This window comes from Patiria miniata, unplaced genomic scaffold, assembly GCF_015706575.1.
Source record: "Patiria miniata isolate m_02_andy unplaced genomic scaffold, ASM1570657v1 HiC_scaffold_2, whole genome shotgun sequence".
NCBI classification, from domain to species: Eukaryota; Metazoa; Echinodermata; class Asteroidea; order Valvatida; family Asterinidae; genus Patiria; species Patiria miniata.
The window spans coordinates 2,395,181-2,416,975 of record NW_024037058.1 but is presented as its reverse complement, the minus strand read 5'-3'; the positions used below and the strand labels follow the sequence as shown (position 1 = coordinate 2,416,975).

General features: G+C 39.5%; 1 long non-coding RNA gene across 1 annotated transcript in view; it reads left to right on the top strand.

Moving 5' to 3' along the window:
* The window catches only part of LOC119726994, a 52,792-nt gene extending 32,054 nt beyond the window's left edge, over positions 1-20,738 (top strand). The window contains exon 5 of the long non-coding RNA XR_005270879.1: positions 15,194-20,738. This is a non-coding gene — a long non-coding RNA (uncharacterized LOC119726994). The remainder of the gene's footprint in view (positions 1-15,193) is intronic.
* Positions 20,739-21,795: the final 1,057 nt, after the last annotated feature.

Genomic DNA, 21,795 nt, shown 5'->3' with positions numbered 1-21,795 from the left:
ACGGGAAGTAATACTGATTTAGTTCGGAGTGGATGTTCATTGTGAAGTTAAATAACGTATGAAAATTTGGAAAATATAACTGTATGTATTCATAACACCGAACTTCCGGTTTGATGACGTCACAGTATTTGGAGGCAAAAGGTGAACATTGTAATGGTATCGTTATTAGGGCCAAGATATACGACATGGATCAAATGATAGAATTTTTTTTTTTAATCTATATATATAAGAGAGAGTTTAACTCGGCCTCCGAGACGATGTTTGCTCATGAAAGGATCCCAGACCGCGGGCTCCAGCGGCGCCAAAATCGCTCCACGTCCGTGGAAAAATGCGGAGGGTGTCTTCCGCCGGGTCGGACACTTCGGGTCGTCCTAATTTTCCCGTACGGACCGGCGATTTTTCGTGATTTTTCGTGACTGCGTTTTGCGCAGGAATTTGCCGTCGTGTGCGCTTTCACGTTGACTGCCTGGCCGCCCCCTGTGCTGGCTTTTTCTGCATGTCTAGACTGTGCGAGGTCAGCGAGGTCAACGTAGGGGTTGCGTTTACGTGTTCTACTCGGCCGTTTTGCAAAAGAGTTCACCAAACGTTAGTATGGGGTGACCTTGGTAAAATATTTGTTGTCCATGGTGCGTGGCCACCAAGTGTCCCTATTCTTTCATATGCTTCGCTTGCCGCCCCTGTGCCGAGTGCAACGAATACTCAGAAGGACTACACATTAGTATGCCTAGCGCAGTCTGACCAATCGAAAGTCTACACTGCGTGGTACTTCCCGGCTATGCGTAAAACCGTCACTGGCAACGCGTACTGCAGCCTGCTCCACACCCTGGAAACGAGGTTGAGTCTACGGTGCTCGCTATTTGAAGCACAAGCATGTGATGTCGCGTGATAGAGTGCTGTTGCTTCCATAATGTGTTTACAGCTCCATGCTTCCACCACCAAGGCTGAGCATTGTGAGTTCGCTGCCCGCCACGTATAATTCAGTGTCGTGTTATAATTTCGGGGGCCTGTTTGGGGTCAACGAAGGATCGATGCATTCACAAAAAAATCGACGAAAAAGTGTCCGACCCGGCGGAAGACACCCACATTTTTCCACGGACGTGGAGCCATTTTGGTGTCGAGGGAGACCGCGGTCTCGGATCCTTTCAGGAGCAAACATTTCTCGGAGGCCGAGTAAAACTTGCTCTTATATAGATGGTTGAACCAACTTCAATAAAAGTTAAATCGACTTTTTCCTCGCAGACAGTCTCACAAATTGTAAGAAGTTCAAGTTTACGTTTGTTGAAGAGTCCAATACTGAAACTTAATTATGACCTTCGTCCATGATTCAGACCGTTTGTAATTTTATGGTAACACTCAACATTTTCATTTCAAATGACACCTTTACGTTTTATTGCATTATGATTTATTGTCGAAACTGTACAATCAGCCTTCGCCTGTGTACTACGGTAACCTTTTCACTGCGTTTTCCAAATGCGACTGCCTCACAAAATGCCAATTTAACAGACCAATGGGAACATTTACAGACAGTTGCCATGCAACATAATTATCATGTGCGTAAATCGACGGGGGACAGGGGAACTCCCCCCCCCCCCTCCCCATTTCAAAGCGGGGGACATTGTTTGGGTCCCCCCCCCCCCACTTTTTCTTCCCTGAATAAAAATTGTAGCCTACAACAATGATTCTATTGCTCAGAATACATGTAGCTGATTCAATTACTCCAAACTCAAAACTTTAAAAGATGATCTTTTGCTAAAATTGGTTTTAGTGGTCAGAAATTGCCTCAGATCACACCACAGAAATTGCTTTTCTATAACTGCATGTCTCCTTAACTATATCCCCATTAACATTTAAATCACCAAATTTTCATCCCCAACACTACGCCCTACCTGATCTATGATCGGGTAAATCAGCTTGTTTCTAATATGATCGGCAAATTCTCATAGAAGTGACTTCCGGTCTGAAGACGTCATGAATTTGAAACCTTGCCAAGTTATCTGTGGTTAATCAAAGAATATCAAGGGTCGTTTTGGTAAAATTTGAACCTATTGTCTTAAAAGTAAAGGAAAAAAACAATATTTTATGTGCCGCTAGGGGGCGCCCTTCAGATGATGACGTCATCACACTGTTTTTTTTGTCAGGCATTCCTCACTAAACACTTTCATAATATGTCTGCTTCCGCTTTTAAATTGTATCAGGTTTTTGCTGCACTTCCGATTACACCGGAAGTAAAGGTCAAGCGGTTTTGTGTCCAGGGATAAGAAATGTTTCTCACGGCATAGTCTAGTACCTCACGAAAAAACGAACAAGTTACTGTATTTAGTTCAAAAGATATAATGCAAACTATTTTGTCAAAATTTGCCCTTAAATCGCTTGTAATGTTATATCTGATGACGTCATGATGACGTAACAAAATTTACAACATCTTCGAAACATGGTACAAGTTCACACAAGGTTTTGTGATCATACCGTAAACCATTCGGAAGAAATTGTGCTTTGTTTTGATTTCATGCTAACGTCTTCATTTTGAATTCACCTAACTTTGACCTTCTGGTAGACCCGGAAGTAAAGGTCAAGCGAGTTCACGTACACGACAAAAAATGTTTAGCAGTTAATGGTAAATGGTAATAATGGATCTGATTACAGAACACCACCGTCATTGATTATTGAGTTCAAGAGTTATAGGTGAAAGTAATTGGTCACTTTTTCAGATACAATCCCTTGTAATTTGACACCTGATGACGTAATCATGACGTCAGAGTAATATGCACCACTTCGGATAAGGCCAAAAAAAAAATTAGTTCTGCTTCCGATTACATGCCTTTCAAAAATAGGGTCGGTCGGTCGAAAAAAAAAAAATTTTGCCAATTTTTTTTATGCAGATTGAATGGGGTATTCAATTATATGCGAAATTTTAGCCTGAACTATTTCTATTGCACTACGAAAGCTATACACGAAATGGCAACAAAAAGTGAGTAAAACCTACCTTTAATTATTGTCAATATATTTACGTTCAATAATTTCAAAAAATAATGGAAAATTCAGGCCGTTCGCACCATATGCACAACGCTAGTCAAGACGCGGGGAGCTGGCCAAAACTCCGAGGTGTGTAATGCGTGCGTGTGTGGCGAGCGGCCCACCATGGGCCGTCAGAGCTGTTTTTACCGTCAACAATTTCGGGAAACACGCGGCATGTACATGTATCACTCCAAATACGAGTAGTGCGATCTCAAAATGAACTCCTGAACACAGAAAATACATACACAGACAAGCTAGATCAATTCTGTAAATAAACTTGCAAAAATTTTCTTTCTCCATCGGTGTTTTCTTGGCATTTTTACGATGTCGAATCCGACCAGTTGACAGTGGCCTGCACTGTACTGATAGCGCGCTATCGGTCACATAGCTAGCTAGCTATGGACTGGTTACCGCATTTTCATTATGTCTTCTAAATTGGCCCCTGCGCGGCGCGGCGGGAACCAGTCGTCGCCACGTGATTATAGTCACCGTGCGTGACATCGAATTGTGAAGTAGTTATATCGCGAAGCGAATTTGTAATAACGGAGGTTTCTTTGAAAAAAAAAGCGAATGTAAGTAAGAAAACAAATAAATACAAGCATATTTGGATGCAAAAGGGTTGTTGAGAGGTATTTTGTGAAGACAGAAAAGACAGATTTTATTTGTATTTATTCAATTTTTTTTTTTTTTTTTTTTGGAATTGCCGATAAAATGTTTAGGGTCGCAGCCTAAAAATAGGGTCGGTCGGGTAACCGGAAGCAGAACTATTCTTTTTTTTGGCCTAAGGGTCGATATATATTAAAAGTTCATACCATATACCGTTTAGGAGAAAACCTGCAGAGAAGTATTGTCCGGAAAAAAAGGAAAGAAATAAGATTTATGAGAACAAATCCAGACTCAAATACGGAAAAGCCCTATGTTCTGTTCATCGAACAGACATAGCTCTAGTTTTTTGGGGGGTTCGTCTTTTTGTGCCAAAAACCCCATAGACTTTAATAATAATAATAATAATAATAGTGGCATCTTATTAAGCGCAAACAGGTCCTTCACTCGGTGACGCTCATGGCGCTATACAAAGAGTAAGTACAAACTACAAAAACTATAAATGACAAAATTATAAATGACAAAACTACCAATTATAAATGCTAGGTCCAACACATATGAATTGCAAGGTGCAAGCCGAAGAGAAGATTAGAGTGTGAACAGGTAGGTTTTGAGTTCTTGTTTGAAGGAGATCGAAGAGGGAGCTTGACGGATAGAGAGGGGTAGACTGTTCCAGAGAGTGGGGCATGCGTGAGAGAAGCTGTGGTCACCCCAAGAGTGTCGGGATCGAGGAACTTGAAGAAGGGAGGAGTCTGATGATCGAAGCCTGCGTGGGGGGTGGTATGCCTGTATTGCGTTTTGTAAGTAGACTGGTGAGGAGCCATGGACTGCGTGGTAGACCAACAACAGAACTTTGAAGGTGATGCGTTTGTCAACGGGCAGCCAGTGAAGAGACTGAAGGACAGGTGTTATGTGACATGCTTTCTTGGTGAGAGTGACTAGTCTGGCTGCGGAATTTTGGAGGCGTTGCAGTTTATTTAGCTGTTGTTGAGGGAGACTTACAAATATGGAGTTGCAGAAATCAAGGCGTGAAGAAATGAGAGGGTGGACTAGTTGTTCAGTTGCATTCCGACTCAGGTACTTGCGAACCAAACCAAGGTTGCGAAGTTGGTATCTGATTGACCTAGACACATGGGAAACGTGGTCATGGAAGGACATATTGGTGTCGAAGATGACACCAAGATTGCGAGTTTTGGCAGATGAGTAGATACTGCTAGTGCCCACTTGGACATGAAAACCCTTCGTATCCAATTTGCCAAGCATTTGTTTGAGCCCAGAAGAATGAGTTCAGACTTCAAGTGGTTGAGTTTTAGACCGCTAGAGTCCATCCACGTGTTGATGTCTTTGATGCATGCCTCCAGTTGTTTTGCTGCGGATGACATTGCAATGCCAGATGGTGGGAAAGAAACATACAGCTGTATGTCGTGGGCATAACAATGGTATTTGATGTTGTGCGCGTTAATGATATTACCTACAGGTTGAAGATATATTGAAAACAAGAGAGGACCACCGACTGATCCCTGGGGGACACCATAAGCAAGATGGCTAGCTTCAGACTTTGCATTTCCGATGCATACACGCTGAGAGCGATTTGTCAGATAGGACATGAACCACTGCAAAGCTGTTCTGCTGACTCCCAACGAGCATAACTGATCGATGAGAATACGATGGTCTACCGTGTCAAATGCTGAGGACATGTCAAGCAGAACAAGGGCTGTGATGTTTCCATTATCCATTTGTTGAAGTACGTTGTCCGTTAAATTTGTGAAAAGGGTTTCTACGCTATGATTCGAACGGTATGCTGATTGATTGCTGTCAAGTAGCGAATGTTCCTGCAAATGATCTGAGAGACGAGAGAATGCCACACGTTCCAAGACTTTGGAGAGATATGGTAGGTTGGATATTGGACGGTAACTCTGCAAGGAATTTGTGTCCATACCAGGTTTCTTTAATGTTGGTCAAACAATCGCTCTCTTTAGGACTTCAGGAACGACTCCAGTATCCAAGCTCACATTGATGATCTTAGTGATGACTGGAGTAATGGCAGACATTGGCAGACTTTGTACACGATTTTTGTACACGCCACTTTTGGCATTGAACTTCGTCACACATCGTTCAAATTAAGCATGCATTGTCCTTATGGCAAAGTTGTGTCCCGAAGAGTGACGTCATGATTACGTCATCAGGGGTCACTTGACGTCATCACAAACATGCATATTTTGAAGTCCTATATGTATCTGCAGAACTGTAAGTCCGATTGGGCTGAAACTTGGTATGCAGTCCTTCATTTTTAAGGAGCGCGATCGCGCAAGCGCTCCTACTGCGCTCCTCGACTGTCTCGAAGGAGCGCCAAAAACAGCGCTCCTCAGAAATCCAAAAGAGGGCTCGTCAAACACGGGAAGTTTAAAAATAAGAAGTGATAAAAACGCAAAGGATTTTAAGTTTTAAGCTACGCGTATTTTTCGTTGGTATAATGCCCAAACTCACGTTATAATATGCCGCTGGACATCGCTAAAAATGAACGAACACCGAGCTCGTACGTACTGTATAAGATCGTGTGTGTACAGCGGTTGTATACTGTGCGTGCACAATCTGCGTATCGCATAGAGCTGCATGAAAACACGTGGGCCCGTCAGGTGCGGTTCTACGGGGGGGCTAGGGGGGGCTTTAGCCCCCCCAAAATAAATTCCGTAAAAAGAAATTGCATTAGCAAAAAGAAGGATTGGAATGTACATGCGAACGGTCTCCCCCTAAAGAAATAGTCGTGACAATGGTGCATTTGTATTTAATATAGTGTGAATGATTTTAGGATTTTATTGGCGCTCCCCATTGAAAATATGGCATGATCCCCCCACCTATTGATTTTCGGAGGCCTAAGTGTCTGGAGAAATGAATTTATTTTGAGGAAGTTTTACTGGTATGTGAAGTGAAACGATGCAGCGTGTTTCACCGAAATCCTATTCCGTAAAACGAGTCTCATTGCCGGCCCACCACACACAGTGCATCACAAACGCTCGTACTAGTGCGAAGTTCAGACGTTGTTAGCCAGTTTCTCGTCGTGACTAGCATTGTGTATATGGCATACTTGACCTGCATTTTCCATTATTTTTAAGATTATCGACGGCAGATATTTTCGATAAAACTTAAGGCAAGTTTGTGTCATTTTGAGGCCCTTTTTGTATAGCTTTCGTAGAGCAATTGAAATAGTTCAGGCTGAAAATTTCATATAATTTTAACGAATCTGAAAGCAAATATTCAGTTGCTTTATGTGCCGTTTATTAACTCTCCATTTTCCAAGTATAATCAAGTGATGAACCAACTGACAACTGTATTAAAAAATGAAAGCCTAAGCAGTGGTCAAACCTTTTATTAATCTCCATTTAGTTAGTTTTAAAAATAAATTTTACCTTGTCTTACAGTTACAAAAAACGAAAAAGTAACGCAACTTGAGGATATGTTATTATGCAAAAACTAATAATAATGCAGCCCCTTGAATAAATCCTTATATTCAAAATAAAACAAAAACAATGGTAACCCGTCGTTTTACCGCTGTTTATCCGTAGATTTTAAGGAGACCGATTTGCTCTCCTCAAATATTTGAGGAGAGCGATTTATAGCTCTCCTGGATTTTCTTTAAATGAAGGACTGGGTATGTGGGTAGACCGGGATGTGTTATAGATAAAAAATGAGGTGACGTCATGATGACGTCATCATGCGATTTTCTATGAATATTTTAATTTTTAGACCTTTTAGCCATATCTCAAGAATGCAACATGCAAAATTCAAAAAAAAAATTGTATTTGGTTTGTTAGGTAATAGGTATTTGCATACAATGTTGAAAAATGTGTGACGTCATCATGACGTCTTCAAAAATGTGATTTTTCAAAACACATATGAGAAAAGGTCCGATCGTCATGAAACTTGGTGGGTAGGTAGATAATGATACTAGTATGCAAATTCCGAAGTGACGTCACGATGACGTCATCGTTTGATTTTTTATGATTTTTTAAATTTTTATAATTTTATTCTGCTTCCAAAATTGCACACTTTCATTCATCGGATTGACTTTAAACTTGATTCAAACGAAGACTACAATGACAAAATGTGCAATCTGAGGAGGGTTTTCAAAATGACATCATCGCGGGGCATGCATGGGCATCAATCCTGGGGGGACAGGGGGACATGTCTCCCCACTTTTTGCAGGGTGGGGGACACAATATCAAATGTCCCCCTCAGATTTTTGAACTCGTGTCTCATTTACAGGGCCCTAATATGTACTACAACGTATAAGAAAATATTGTTTAAAGTGGTCAGAAATTGCCTCAGATCACACCGCAGAGCATTTAAAATCCAAAAATTTTCAGGGCCCTTAAGCAGGCCGCAAATTTTTTCTCCCAAACAACTCTGCATACATGGTTATTTAGCACCCTCTACGATACTATTATGATACGCACGCAGGTATATAATTATTTGTTTCCCCACGATTAGCAGAGCAGTGCGACAGTTCAGTTGATAGAGAGTAGGGTATTACACCGCGAGGTTGCGGATTTGAAACTTGGTTTATCATCCGGATTTTTCCTTTTCCAACCTGAGGCTTTGGAGGATTTAAAGGGAAATAAAGTCCGAATTTCATAACGTTGAAATTAACTTTTTTTCTAATTTCATATTTTCTTCTCATGTTTTTATATAAGTTCAAAACGCCATAGCGTACACCCATATGCGGATGTTGTTTGGGAGAAAAGAATTTGCGGGCCCCGAACCCTATGCCTTTAGCTGACCCTGATAGAAAATTGATGCCAAATTTATGACGTTATAATGACGTCACCCTGTTATTTCTTATTACTTTTTAATATTTTATTTTTCCTCGTAAATTTTGTACACACCAGTATGTTTTTCAACAGCCTGTCCTTGGCATTAATTATTATCGAGGTGACTGACTATATATTAGGTCAACACTCTTGGTCCACCAGCAAGAGAGGGTCCAACAACAAAATTGTAATAATGACGTCATCAGGTGTCACGTGACATGGCATTAAAGGTGCAAACTTCAAAGCAATATTTACACATTTGGTATTTGGAATCATACCTTTCTTACCATTCTAGATATATTTACCACAACTTTTTCGATCCTTTGGCTAGCTACTTTGGGCTCATTTTCTTCCTCGGCGCGTGGGACGTCACGTCAATCGTCACAACAGACGCGACTTCATTATTTACATCTTTCAAGAAGCACGACAAATTAGACTTATTAAAAGACGCGTTTCACAGTGACGTATAAAATAAATGTCGTCATCGTACGATTTTTTGATTTTTTTTTCACCTTGAAGCCGTCTCACGAACGCAGCATGCAAAGTTCAATATTCTTTTTGTATTTGGTTTGTTAGGTAAAGGTATTTGCATAAAATTTTCAAAAGTGTGTGACGTCATCATGACAGCATCAAAAATACAATTTGTAAAACAGATATAACGGAACGTCCGATCGTCACGAAACTTGGTTGATAGCTAGAGAATGGTACTAGTATGCAAAATCCGAAATGATGTCACCATGACGTCACCAGTTGATTTTTAAAAAAAAATTTTTAATATTTACAATTTCATTCCGCTTCCGAAATTTTACAATTTCTTTCATCGGATTGACTTCAAACTTGGTACAAACCAAGACCACAATGACAAAATGTGCATTGACAAGTGTTGTCAAGATAACGTCATCACAGGGCATGTGGCGGCATGTGATAAAATAAGGGAATAAATGTGTGCTCGAGAGGTTTTAATCACTCTGTTTAAGACCGCTTAGAGTCTGGGTGCTGATAATGCCGGAGGCGAGGGTAATTATCAGCACCCAGACTCTAAGCGGTCTTAAACAGAGTGATTAATACCGACCGAGCACACATTTATTCCCATTCATAAATACCTTTTCGTTCAAAAAAATATAATATTTCGGTCAAAAAATCCCGATTTTGTTCAACAAGTTCACTTCATGCTTTTTGAAACATCCCTCTAGCTAAATAATGGAGTGTTCAGCTGGCGATTAAGATGTAAACAACCCTTTTATGGAGATTGACGCGCGCGTGGCACGTTCTGTGCGATGTCGCGCAGAACGCACCTGGGGCGTTGCGTTTTGAATTTAGAACTATAAAATTCTGACTCACTGGTAGTGTTGCGCATGCCTACGTGAGGACTGTCTGAGGTATTTATGAATTATATTTTAGGAATTATTCTAAGCATTTTGAACAACCTTTAACTGCATGAAGCACTCTAAAAAGTGACTGCAAAAAGACCAACAAAACCTTAACATGTGTAAAATGCGAAAAAGCCCTATGTTCTGTTTTCAAACAGACATAGACCTCTAGTTTTTTGGGGTTTTTTGTTCTTCCATATTTTTCCCATAGGATAACATGTGTTTCGTTGTACACAAGACTTTGGGACTTTTTCAAAATCCAATAGACTTCAAACCTGGCACACCCTTAGACCACCATCTGAAGATGTATGCCGAATCATGACGTAATCATGACGTCATCACGTATCATGTGACGTCATCCTGAAAGTGCATATTTTAAGGCCCTATATCTACAGAACCGGAAGTCCGATCAGCTTTAAACTTGGTATGCAGGTATTCCAGCATGTGTTACAGACAAAAATTACAGTGAAGAACTCGTTGATGTCATCATGTGATTTTTATGAATTATTAAATTTTTGGACCTTTTACTCATATCTCATCAATGGAACGTGGTAAATTCGAAATTGTTTTTTTTTTTAAGGTTTATTAGGTAATAGATAGAACCAGGTAATAGATAAAATGTGTGACGTCATCATGACATCATGAAAAACATGATTTTTGATGCACATATAATTACGAAACTTGGTGGGTAGGTACATGTAGGTATTGAAAAAAGCATTTAAAATCTGAAGTGACCTCATCATGACGTCATCATTTCATTTTGTTATTATTTTTTAACATTTTAATATTTTCTTCTAATCACCAAGAATGATATAAAAAACCACGATCCGATCGACTTCAAACTACACACTTTAATAGACCACTATTTGAAGGTTCATCCCGAATCATGAAGTCATCATGACGTGATCACGTGTCACGTGACCATTCCTCACCAAGGAAATTCCCCGGATTCTGCTATTCTCCTAACCAGGCTACGTGTATGTTGCACTTAATTTCACTACATGCACTCCATTTTCCAAAGGATAACACATTTTCGTTCAACACCCCACATTGGGACTACATCGGATCGACACTTAGTCCACCATCTATAGAATACTCATGTTCATGTACATTCCACTTGGATGAAATTCTTTCATGGCAGTTGTTGCTAAAATGGTCAAAACAGCTCAGTGTTTGTCCACAAACACATTTCTAGTTTTTATTTTTTGAGAAGTTTATTTTGGTGATTCTACTTATAGTCCAGCGGATATGTGAAAAAAATTGTGCACTTTTGCATAAAAGCGTGAAACTTCACAAAGACATAATTGTATAGATTATAAGTGTTTTCCAGATTCAGAGCCACCACAAAAGTACCTTTTTGGGGGCGTGGCAGCCATTTAAAAGAGGGGGGTTAATTATTATGCCCACCTTGGGAAAAATTGTGCTCATATTTCATGAACGAATAAAACGTCACACAGACGTTTATATTCATAAAGGGAAAAAAATCCAGATGTGGAGCCATCTCGAACACACCTTTTAAGGGGCATGGCAACCATATTAGAAAAAAAGGGGCAGGATTTTCATTATGCCCACCATGGAAACATTGTTCCCACATTCATAGAGAAATGGAACTTTCCACAGACATTGACATTCATGAGATAAAAAAATTCCAGATGTGGAGCCATCACGAACACTCCCTTTTAGGGGCGTGGCAGCCATATTGGAAAAAAGGGGCGGGGTTCTCATTATTCATTATGCCCGCCATGGGAAAAATGTGCCCACAACGATAAAATCTAATTCCCACAGACGTTAATATTCACGAGAAAAAAAATCAGATGTGGAGCCATCGCAAACACCCTTTTAGGGGCGTGGCAGACATAGTAACATGGGGGGGGGGTAGTCATGATGCCCCTATAAAAAAGTTGTGCCTCCCTTCTATAAACGGATTAAACTCCACACAGACAATATTCATGAAAATCTTTCTTTTTTTCGAATGTGAAGCCATCACAAACTTACCCTTTTAGAGGCGCGGCATGCATTTTTTAAATGGCGGGAGGGGGGGGTACTCAATATGTCCACCGTGGAAAATTTTGACTGCTGTTCATATTTATAATAGAATGCACCTCAGATAGCTCTTCTAATGTGTTGGAGTAAGGCCGCCTTTATAGTTGGAAGTGACTGTTGGCAAGCCCTTTTTTTCTTACACTATGCATTCTTGCCTCATCTATATTAACCCAGTTACTGGTTCTGTCGTCTGTAGAATTATTGTTAACCTCTGAACTGCAGCAATTTCTGAATTGGGATAAACTGTGGTACCTCAGTTAGTCTTGGAAAGACTATTGTTACTTCTTCAAATACATTATGTGTTTCCCATTCCTTTTTTTTCTGACAGACCCAAAGGCATATGCAGTGTCGCAACCTGTTTAAAGTACAAAATGTTGTCAGGGCTACTGAGTTTTTACTGGATTTGGTTGGGGTAAAACTCATCAGAGATATTGATATACCATTTTTTAGTGAACAGAGGGGGTGTATGGTGGGGATACACAGGTTCATTGACTGTGAAGTCATAGTGGACGTCACCAACACTTTCTGACATCATGTTGTGACCCAATCTGCTGTCAGTGTTATGATTTTTTAGCCTCGAGCTTTGCGCATCTTTTGATACCAAAAACATAAAAAAATCGGACCACGGGTTGCCGCGTAGCGAAAAATTTTCTGGCGCTATGCGCCGTGAAAACTGAATTTTCGTATATACGTCCTGTACACAGAGCAGAATTGCCATTCGTACATATGAATCATTAATTAGCCATAATTCCAAAACCCTTTGACCTATAGTCATGAAATTTCTTGGGTATGTTTATGAAGAGTTGCTCTATGCATGTGCCGAGTTTCAAAATTTTTCGTCACTCGATGGCCGCGATCTTAAGGGGGGGGCAGAATCCCCCCCCCCCCCCCCCCCCCCCCCCCCCCCCCCCCCCCGCCTGAGAGATGGTCAAAATAACCCGGCCCCTTTAGGGTTAAAGCTCCAAAAAATTCAAAAAAATATATTAAATCGCACGTGACGTCACCTCAATTTTTACCTATAACACATCCCGGTCTACAAACGTACCGAGTTTCAACCCAATCGGACTTACAGTTCTGTAGATATAGGCCTTCAAAATATGCACATTTGTGATGATGTCACGTGACCCATGATGACGTAATCATGACGTCACTCTTCGAGACACAACTTCACTATAGGGTCTTTACCTGAGATAAGTTTCATTGCAATAGGAATGTGTTTTAGGTCAAAAGTGTGTCACACCAAAAACGTGTACAAAGTCAATGGGATTTGGGGTGGACCCAAAAAGATCAAAAAGAAGAAGAAAAAAAAATCAGAACAAAAACAAAAGCTTTTTCGCAAATTTGCGAAAAAGCCAACGAGAGATCTATGTCTGTTTGCAACAGAACATAAGGCTTTTCCACTTTATGCTTTTATCAATAACACGTCCCAGACTATGCATGTACAACATTTCAAAGTATACGGTACAATAGTTTTTAAATTTAGCATGTAGCGTCTGTGAGATATATTATCTTCCAAAAGAAATAAATCCATATTAAATCAGACGTGTCGGACTACCTTCGTACCCAATTTTGGGTCATGATGACGTCACCTCAATTTTTACCTGTAAACACATCCCGGTCTACCGGTACATACCAAGTTTCAACCCAATCAGACTTTCGTACAGTTCTCTAGATATAGGACTTTACAATATGCACTTTTAGGATGACGTCATGTGACCCATGATGATGTCATCATGACGTCACCTCAATTTTCATCTTTAACACATCCCGGTCTACCTACATACCAAGTTTCAACCCAATCGGACTACAGTTCTGTAGATATAGCACTTTACAATATGCACATTTAAAATGACGTCACGTGACCCATGATGACGTCACCATGAATCACTCTTCGGGACACAACTTTGCGATAGGGACTATGCCTGTGGTAACTTTGAATGATGTATGAAAAAGATTTATGCCAAAAGTGGTGGGCAGAAAAATCATGTACAAAGTCGACATTTAGATTTAGGCGACAAAAAGAAGAAGAAAGAAAAATCTTAACAAAAAGAAAGGCTTTTCCGCACTTTGCGGAAAAGCCAAAAAAAACTAGACTTATGTTTGTGGACAAACATAGGGCTGTTTCGGTAACTTTTTTTGACATGTGACATGTAAAGTTTCAAGTATAAGTTCCATCCAGAGGATGTGTAGTTCTGTTTATAATAAATGATAGTATATAATATGTGATTACATTCTCATAGGGCTTTGAATTATGACCTCACATGTCACGTGATGACTTCATGATGACGTTTCATCAATTTTCAAATTTCAACTATTTTTTTTGTAAATAACTACTTAGCCAGAGCATGCATCGTTCAAAGCAAGTTCACATCTTTCACCAATTTTAAATTACAAGGCACTTCCGGTTTCAACCAGAAGGAAGGGTCACGTGATTTTGCACATAATGTTAGAAATGAAGGCCCTGGATTATTCTATCAATTCCCGCAAAAGTCATGTTCATGTCTCTCACGGTTGATTTTATATTGATTTTCAAAGATTAAATTTATTAATCTTTAACATGACATCACCTGACCCATGATGACGTCATCATGACTTCATTTCATTTTTCATCTATAACACATCCCAGTCTAGGTACATACCAACTTCCAACCCACCAGACCTGTAGTTCAGGAGATAAAGGCCTTCAAAATATGTTTATTTTATATGACGTCATATGTCACATGATGACGTCATCATGACGTCAAGTTAATTTTCATCTATACATGTAAGACATCCCAGTCTAGTTACATACCAAATTTCAACCCAATCGGACCTGTAGTTCTGGAGATATAGCCCAATCTGTCAGATCTAGCCGAATTCTGTTAGAAAATGGTCACAACAGAAAAATCGCATATAATGTGACGTCACGTGACTCATGATGACGTCATGATGACGTCAATGTTCGGCGACCATCTATGGGTGGTGGTCTAAGTGTGTGCCAGGTATAAAGGCAATCGGGCTTGGGCTGAAAAAAAATTTAAAAATTTAAAAAATAAAAATCTTAACGAAAACAAAGGCTGTTTCGGCTGGTTGCCGAAACAGCCAATTAATTAATTAATCCAGATTGATTTGAAGAGCATTCATTCCTAAAACTATACTAATACCGGTAGTGTGAATTCTCAGTGCTTATCTGTGACATGTAACACTGTGATTTTTGGGCTACGATAACTATTTTTTGTTCCCTTACATGCAGAATTGCACTTCCGTTGATGGATTTTAAAAATCATATGAGTCAAGTATAAAATCTGTACAATAGTGTGTCCTTTCTTTGTTGCATCCTCTTTTATAATTTATTTTCCTTTTATGTGTGTGCAGGAGCATGCCTTTGAAAACAGTCAGAAATACAAGGAGGGCAAGTACATCATCGAATTGGCACACATGATCAAGGACAATGGATGGGACTGTGACTGAGTTTGCAGCCAGTCAAGGCTGTACATGTACGTTGACAGTCATGGGTATTAAGCAGAGTTGAAACCAGCACTTACTAAAAAAGTGAGCTATGAACCTGGTCATTCTGGTTAAAATGCCCTTAGCAATATTTTATGTATTGAATGGTGCCAAGACCCAAAGTGCCCATTTTATCAGCAGCTCAGTGTTAGCATGCTGCTGCTGAATAAGGATTTTAATTTGATGTATTATAAAGAATCCTACTTGTCACTCAAATACCTAAGACTGCCACACAAATCTAGGAAAGTACTTGGCTTACCTGGTCAAGTGGTCACCACCTCAACAGAAAGCATTCTGATGAGTATTCTGACAACATAAAGGCAGCATTGTGTTTCTGAGATAAAAATACAGGAACTATTGTTTAACTGGTCTTCATTATGAAGTAAACAGGTAGACTTGTCTTTGCGACTATATCCTTCAAAAAAAAAGCTGAGGAAATTGTGTAATATTGTAAAAAAAAAAGTATGAAATTATTTAATTGTGTCCTTCTTTGACCTTATGGAAGGGAGGCTTGTACCGGTAGATGTAATTTTATGTTTGATAAACCTTACAAAGTCGACCTTGAGTACAGATTTATAAATTATTTTTTAATGCTACGGTATCATAAATGCATGTAGATGTAAAAATTTACGATAACTATTGTTGCAATCTGTATCAAGCACAGGGCTGTACAATACAGCAATTCTGTAACAAAGTTAACTTGGCCAAAGCTACGGAAGTAAGTTATTAACCTCTTAAAGGAGTGGGAACCACTATGGTTACATGTTTATCCATTTAAGTCAAACTCATCAATTGTTCTTATGTTCTTATGTGTAAGGGCAAGTCAAAGATAAAACGCATGTAAAATCTCTATCTTTTCACTCTTAATATAAATCATAATTTTTTCTCTTGAAAACAGTCACAACCAACAAAAACATGAAGAGATACCAGACCATAGAAGTATGTGTTAAAACCGAGTCAGAGGGCAATGGTTTTGTGTCACTGGGATAGGCATGAGTAAACCTTTTGTGCATTTTTTGCCACTAAATTTAATTTACAAAATACAAATAACACCTTCTGAGGCACCTAAAAAGAAAAGGACCAAACAATTTGGTAGATAGTCTTCCTGACCATAATGTCACATATTTTAGTTTTAATTGTACACTTTACTAGTATTGGTGTCATTGCCTGGACAGGTTATATTAGGAACTCAACATTTCCTGCATCATACAGTGAAACATGTAATCTGATTTACTGCAGTATGGTTTTGAATTAAAAAGTACAAGCATGATTAGAATCTAGGACCTCAAGAGTATTAAACATGAGGCTTGGCCTCGCCTGCTTTGCGGGGAAGACAGCTTGCCCGCCTGCTACCTGCTACGTGGGTGTGTTGACCACTATGCGGGAAGGCGCCTTTACATATGTAGCCCATGGGAGGGGGGGGGGGGGAGTCTCCGCTTTGATGAACTCATGAACACAAACATACACTCCCACCCATTGTGCTTTTTGGTATAGCGTTGATGTGCCTGTTCCTCCCCTTTTTTTCCAACATATCTGTGCAGGGCAAATGGTCAGAATATTTTTCAGCCTGTTACTCAGCTCAATTGCTTAACCTGTGCTTTGCGGCCAGGGATCACTCCCCACATAGAAACACAACACGGTGATGAACAGTTATCAGTTATCTTTACTTTGTTTAATAACATATTGATTCATTGTACATGTCATACCATAGTGATGTACATTGATGATACAGAATGTCCTTTCGTGCCACATTGTGTCGTCTATCACTAAGCTGTATCACCAGAAACCTAGTACATACATGTATTTCTGTACACGGGCTTTATTCACGAGTCGGCCATATCAAATTGAAAGCGAGGTGACATCTTCATTGTTGGAACTCGCGAAGGGAAATGAAAGCAATGACATAATTATTTTAATACCAGTCTGGTCTGATGAATAATTTGAAATTTGTGAGTTAACACATTTGTGATTAGCCACATTTAAAAAGAAAGTGAAAGTGAGGATCAATGCATTTAGTCTGGCGCCATCCCATTCAACATTCACAATTTATAAAATACATTCAGGGAACACGACCAAAATGGCTTCCTCTTGAATAAGTTCCATACATGCATTTAACTGTTAGTTTTCATACCGATCCACACTGACATTTGGTACATGTATAAGTCCAGTGGATATGTTCTGTAAGCCTATTACAAGGTTGTGCTTTTCGCCATAAAACGCCATCTTTTGTACAGAAGTGAAATCCTATTGAAATTACCAAAAGTTCAGCTAAATTTTAACTTTCTGGGGGAAAAAAAGAAAGAAAGAGAAACACCCAAAACCATGCTTGTAGATCTCAATTGCTTCTTTTTTGATCAAAGTATAAAAAAGTGATCAGGTAAGAACTCATGAAAATGCATGTACCTGTATTCTGGTATGGGTTAATATACCTGAGACCTAATGACGTCACGTTTTGTTTACATAATGCGCTTTGCTATGAGAGCCAGGTGGTACACATCCCACCTGGTTCTCATAGGAAAGTGCACATGTAAACAAAGCGTGACGTCATTAGGTCTTGGGTTTTTTCTGTGCACTAATACGAGAGGGTGCTTTTTTACCACTTTTGAGAGCCCCTTGGACGGGACTCACCGTGTGTGCATACAGGTTCCTGCGCATATAACGCGAAGTACGCGCAACAAATTATAGCCATCTTTGGCGATGCGTTCCAATGTCACTCCAAGTAATCTCCCCCAACTGTCCCTTTCTTACTGGGGAGGGGGTACTTGCGCACGGAGTGGATAGACTAATCTCGTGACAGCCATTTTGTTAAGTGGCATCAGGCTCATGCGAGTTGCGCTCGGGTAGTACGCACACACTCTGGGATACCTTCGACCAATAGGGTTACCAAAATGTGTGCACACCTTGTCTTAAAGAACACATACCCTTTCACGTGAATATGGTACCACCTCAAAAATGGCTTCTACTGTTGGCCGGATTAGTTGTTGTGCATATTTACATAGCTACACCAATTAGTAGTCAGGTGGCGCATGGTAGGAATCGTGAAAGACTGGTCCAAAGCACTACCAAATTTTGCAGATAGATTCTTATAGCCCTAAAGATGATAAGTAGAAGAGGTGATACCCGAATTCTTTTGAGAAGGGTGCCTAATTTGCGATAAATACCTGCTGTATAATATATTTATTCCCATTTTGGGGTATATTTTATTATTTTTTATATTTTGAAAAGTATATTTTGGGGATTCTACTTACATATTCTTACTTAAATAACATTTTCTAAAGCACATCAGAGACTCGATGATTATAAGGACATTATGATTCAAAAGGGCTACTACTATACCCTAAAGTTGCGCGTATTTACCTTTTCCTCAGATATCAACTGCTAGTCTTGCCAAACCAGTTGAGGAGCTTCAAATTCACAAACTAACTTACTGGCACCTAACAAATATAAATGAGAAATTCATGTGAAAACTGATAACGTCTTGATATTGAGCCCCCTCCCCAAAAATGAGAAAAAATACCGAGGTTTGGCAAGACTACTTGATATCTGGAGAAAAGGTAAATGCGTGCAACTGTAGGGTGTAATAATAGCCATTTTGGATCTTTACTATTGTCCTCTCATTATCCAGTCACTTATATGCTTTAGAAAATGTTATTCAAGTAAAGATATTTCAGAAGGGTCCCCAAAATATACTTTTCAAAAAATAATACCCACATTATAGGGGACAAAAATATTACACGGCAGGTAGTTACAATTTATGCAAATTAGGAGGCACCCTTCCCAAAAGAATTTTAAGTGTCGCCCCTTCTAAATATCTTCTCTGGGCTATGAGAATCTATCTGCCATGTTTGGTGCTTTGGACCAATCTATGCTCTCGAAAATCATAAACTTGCAATTAGATAAAAATTTTCTACAACTTCAAGCCTGTCATTTCGGAACATTCTGAATGCTTTCTTCGGGTTCCAATCAACAAATACGCTACTTATCTTCAGCAATTTCTATTGATTCAGTCCATGCACGCATAAGCTGCATCTAACCTGAGAGTTATGAACCATCAGTTTGATAAAATATTGCACCCATAATCCAGTGTTTTTGTGATAGCCAAACATTTGTAAATACATGTACATATCTTAATGCTTTATTATTAAAAATAAAAAGGTTTTACATGTTATCTTCTGTGTTTTACCATAGATCGTCAGCATTTTCAGTAAAGATGTACCAGCTGTGCTATTGCCCTGTTTTACCTAGCCTTTCGTCAAGGCAATCGTGGCTCAGAGCGACATTGAATTTTGCATTCTGGAAAAAGAACAAATCATTTGTTACATATAAAAGAGAAAATGTCAAATTTGAAATGGACCTCAAAATATAATCATGCACAAGTTTGCTTTCAGTGAGTCCTTTTAGTATTCAAGTTGACCTTGTTAATTGAACACAATCATGCAGGACAGATTTTTTTGACATGGTTCTCAATAAGCAAAGGCGATAATTTTTCCCAATACAATGAGTGGGGTCATGAAACACTCTGTATGTCCCTCATTACATATTTTAAGTAGTAATTCAATTGTTCATATCAATGAAGGAATTATTTGCTTTTTAGGGGGTCTACCCGATGTTCCCCAATACGTATGTTCCCCAATACCGATATCCCCCGGGCTAGGGTTAGGGTAATGATTTCGGGGAACATCGGTATTGGGGAACATAGGTATTGGGGAACATAGATATGCACCCGCTTATTAGTATTTGACTTGATTTAGAAATAAATTATTGCAGTCAAAATCAAAGTCTGTAGACTTCAGTATGTGTGCACCATTGTAAAAAAATTGTGTTTTGCTGATGGTCATTGACACGGTATACTTTTTAACCATGCATTTTAAATTTCTGGATAGAGGTTTATAAGCCCATCATATTCTCAATCAACAGTACGGTGAACCATTTCTACACTTTTTTAATTACACGAAATCCACCAGTCAGTTACAGACCGCTACTCCAATCCCATACTCGCATCCCCCCCCCCTACAGGTTTGGTGTACGTTGAAGACTTTTCATTGTCACTGGTAATTACTTGTACTTTTTGTTAGTACGTTCAAGTTTCTGCAAATGATTTTGTTTGATAAATATCTAAGGGTAACTTGCTAATCAAGAACACATTACCTTTTGTGTCCTCGATATACACCCAACACCAACTGATCAGAGTATCTTGGTGAGCTTGTAAACGTGATTATGATAGATAGTTACTTTGTTAATTCCGGAAATAATTATACTTTCTCTAGTATGTGTGTGTATTGCATGCATCATGTGATTCAATAGTTGTAGGATTTTCTTCGATATTCTGTGCCTTTAAGATTTGAAAACCTGTCCCTGAATGCTTTCGTTCAATTTCGACATTTAATTTATTAAATTGATAAAAGAAACCGTGTCACTCTGAAGTTTGTTAAGTATATTAAAAGGTCGTCATTCTAGTGACTACAATCCGGTTCGTTAGTAAATACATCATACACGCGCGCGCACCACTGATTACTGTACTAGCGCCCATTGGATAAACACTCAAGTTGCGTTATTTCCGGTTCCAATCACTGGTTCCGATCATAGACATATAATAATTTAAGACGCACCCGTTGGAAAGGCCTTCTTTCGTTGATTTCTTCAAAAAGACAGCTTGCTAGAAAGAATAATTTCACAGGGAGTTTAGTCCCCTTACTATCTTTCAACCAAGTATGTTTTTCAACAATAATTACGCCAGTTACTTTTTGGATAGCTGCAAAATGATGGACTCGGGCTTTAAGCATGTTAAGGGTGCGTTCGAGCGTGTTACTCTTGCTACTCCCGAGTGCAGGAAAATGTTGCGTGCGCACCACTCTCGGTGCAAGAGTATGATGGGGAGCATACTCTTGCTAACTCGCGGGTCGTACTCCTGCCGTTCGGGCGCTCAGGAGTATACTCGTGTTAACCATAGATATAGAACTTAAATAACTAGATCGGACGCGCGTTCGAACGCGCCATTCACTGTGCACAAAACTTTTGGGTTCTTCATGGACGCGCTGCAAAGTCACGTGAATAGGGCCACGCGCAAAGGGCAGCTGGTGAATGCTGGACGGAAAAATATTGCCAACACCCCCACCTGAATTCAGCTATGCGTTGAAGTTCTTAACAACAGGTTGACATTTTTAACTACGATTTTTGACATTTCACATTCCTTCGAAAAGTTACACATGGGTTGGCATCTGTGTCGTATTTGGGGCCAAATTGGCGACTGTGTTGAAGGTAATTGATTTTCAGCCAAGAATACTACTTTGTACCGAGAAGTAACCACATTGTGTTCTTATATCTTTACAAAGGCAAATGTCAAAAGCGTAGTTAAAATGTCAACCTGTTTAATGAGATTTCCCCCTCCTTTTTCAAAATGTGCAATAAATATCAACCGTTACTTGCCCATCAGACAAAACAAAAACTTTTAATTTTACCAACATCAAAAT